A 3,541-nucleotide genomic window follows, 5' to 3' on the forward strand; every position below is an offset into this window, starting at 1 on the left:
AATTTAACACGCCTAAAGATGAAATCCGAAAAAAAGTGCAATCAAAACACGTCCAAGAATCTTCTGCGTCTTATTTGTTACAGCTTGCTTTTTCTTGCTGGTGCATAGTTATCTTTTGCTCATTTTCGTCTTCAGTCTGCAGCGCTGCACACTCTGTGCCATCTTAAGCATTGTGGTACTTCTCCGATTTCATTGGACAACTCAACGTTAGCGCAGTATTTGTCACCTTATCAGCGACAGCATCTTGTGCGATCTGTAAAGGCAGCATTTAGAAATATTGTTGAAGTAATATGGAACAGCATGTCTGCAAAGTGGTCATCACAAGGACATGGAAATGATTTTCTGTATCTCACATGGTTAATGTCAACTGAGGCAAAAGCCTTCAGTGACATCCTGACTCTCGATTTCATCTTAATATTGTAAATTCTTCTTTGGTTATTCAGTTTTACCTCAGCGTACGTGCGTCTCCCTACTTCAAATATACGTCTTGGAGTTCTCTTGCCTCTGCTGAATTCTGCCACAGTGTATTGCACACCCTGCGACGGCGCTTCCTGCGAGGGACAGATGCAAAATATTTCATTAAGTCCCTATTTCATGTCTTCAACAATTCGTTCGCCAAGCAGAGAACAAATGTACCCTTGTCCCGAATCGCTTGCAGAATCCACGTTTCAGATATATTCGCGTAATTATAAACATTAATGCATTGTGGGCAATTTTACAAGCTAAACTTTTCTTCACGTGCATTTCGTAACACAATGTTTCAATGCCAAAAAGTGTCAGCACTGGAGAGGATTTATTTTCAATCGAAATAATGACTGAAAGTGTAAAGTGTTATTAGCTAGAAACATTTTCATAAATATGACCAGATTTTAAAAATCCAATTAACATTATTCATCAAAAAAAATTGCGCCAACTGCATTTCAACGTCGTTGAGTGAACATTTACTTCAATAAATAACCCGAAAGCGTACAGAGATGATTAGCATATTTCTGTCATCATTACATGCGTCCCGCGTATTCTAAACCCCTGTGGTGATGAAGGAATGAATTGTACCCTGCCAGAAATGAAGCTGGGAATGCTCAAAAGTGATGATTTTTTCATTGAAAACTAATGCTCCTGAGAATTATTAACATTCTGATAACAAAATTATAACTATTTCTGCGTTATGAAATGGGTCTGAAACAATCTGAACTCGCTTAGAAAGTAAGCAATTGCGTTTGCACCTTTAAATCATTTGGCTTTCTCCAGAACATACTAATTCCCTTCAACCCCTTTATTGTCCTCAGACATCAACTGGATCGATAATCAAGAGTTGACAGTATGTCTTACTTCTGTTAGATCGAAGTCCATATCGCATTGCAATTATGATCACAAGCACGAGAAACGAAAATCCAAGTGCCGCACAAATTGGAGTCCTAAAACTGAGTGAACTGTTGATACAGTCTGCAAAATTAAGAGGACATTAATTGCTGGTGGTGCTTGGATAGGAATTATTAAGAACTATAAGAACCGCATCATTGAAGGGCAATGAAAAAGCAAAGATGCCAAATATTCTTTCAGTTGAATGTCAAAGTCACTTCTATTTCCAATAGATGGCAAATTCTGAATCAGTTTCTGGAATGGATTGTTGGTTTGTACATCACAAAGGACTGTTTTGCAAAGGTCAGGACACAAAACTGGGCGATTACCCTTGGACTAAAATACTGTTCTTCTTGACTTTGTTACGGATTAACACACGTTTTCTTGAAACTAGAGTCATGATTTCACAAGCATTTTCTTCGCTGGTCACATCAAATTCTGAAAAGGGGCGATCGGATTATGAACGTTTTGCAAATAAGTGAACTGTCTTTTTGATATTCATTGTATAACAAAAGACATCTACTGCTTTGTAAGTTGTCGTTTTAAGACAGGACAATATATTGTCAAAGTTAATGCATTAACTTTGCCGCATCATAGACAAGTCTCATCCTCACATAAGCTTTATGTTCATTGTGAGCGCGATCCCGAAAAAGTGTGCCGTGAATAGTTGAGAGATAATACAGTACTTGGGAAGGGATGTCTTAGAATTCTGCCCTGGATATAACCAACGGGGAATGCAGGTTGGGCGAAACAAAACAAAATAAAGACCACTCTGCAACAGGATAGGGAAAGTAGGCAGTCGTCAGGAATAAAGTATTTTTACACGTAAGCAAAACTGATGAATGAGATGAAGGCAGAAACGGATAGAACAGCTCACGGCTGAACATTATTACTACGACAGAAATAAAGGAATTAGAACGTAAATAAGTTTTTGTTGCTTTCAACTCAAATCACAACTTAATATAATGAATTAAAACATGGCATTTACCACGAAAACACTGCAGATTAGCTCCATAATATGCATACATTATGCGATGCATTTCGTTACATACTATAACAATCGTTAACTCGCCTTGTTGGTCTCCAGAAAGTGTGAAAATAGTGTGGACGACGACAGCAGGAGTCTTTAGGGAGACGTGAGATACCGAACAGGTATAGATGATATTACTCGAAGGAGGTTGAGACACAGCCAAAGAACTGAATACTTCATACAAACCCTCGCCGTTCTGCACCTGATTAGTATTTATTCCGACTGTAGTTTCGGAGCTGTTTATATACCAGGCGAGAGTGAAATCGTCCGGATAAAATGGAACTGTTTCACACAGAAGGGTCAAAGAAACTGGCGAGGATTCTTTATCTAACTTGGACGTAATTTTCAGTGGTACTGGGGAAACTGCATGAAGAGAATTGAAAAAGCCAAGTTTATAGTACAAAACCGGAAAATGTTAAATTTGAGTATGCTTTTCAACCGCTCAGTTTTATCACAATCTCAGCATTCAAAGTCACAGCTTATTGTGTACATAACTTAATGTGCAAGCTTTCGAACTGTGGCATTTATTCACCATTACTTGAAGTATCGGCTCCAATACTTGTTTTTTTATCAACAGAAAAATTTGCTCAGAAATGTTTGTCTCTCGTATTTGAATAAATTACTTCAATTGAGGCAGGGCAGTGGAAAAGAGAAAGAAAGTAATGTTCATCAGCCCTTGTGCTTTGACTCTCACATGAAGAGTAACGATGAAAATGCTCCTTGTCGTTCAAGTGGCGATTATTACGTTAGCCAAATTTCCAAACCAAAGTTTTGAAAACTCACGAAATATGTTAAATCTGTTGAACCCCAGGAGGTACAGATTATCTGTATTGTTTTAGATACTGATTGGAGGGCACTGATTCTACAGCGTTGTATGCTTCAAAATATGACTTCTTTTGCATTGCTCCCCTTCATCAGTAAGTAACTTCACTCTGATTTTCCAACCATGACGCGAAAATTATGTAAGAGCAAATTTCTGTATGCTTTAACTTCAGAAGGAGTAATTGGGGGGAGTCAGGACATCAATGTCACAACACAGATTAGCTGGATTGTTGTGCTCGCATTAACATAAGTTGCTTGTTGTCGAGTATATGTATCAGAAATTCTACTGGTAAACACCTGGTATTTAAGGTGCCTTTGGAATTATGATGG

The sequence above is a fragment of the Hemiscyllium ocellatum genome, chromosome 17 (genome assembly GCF_020745735.1).
Source record: "Hemiscyllium ocellatum isolate sHemOce1 chromosome 17, sHemOce1.pat.X.cur, whole genome shotgun sequence".
NCBI classification, from domain to species: Eukaryota; Metazoa; Chordata; class Chondrichthyes; order Orectolobiformes; family Hemiscylliidae; genus Hemiscyllium; species Hemiscyllium ocellatum.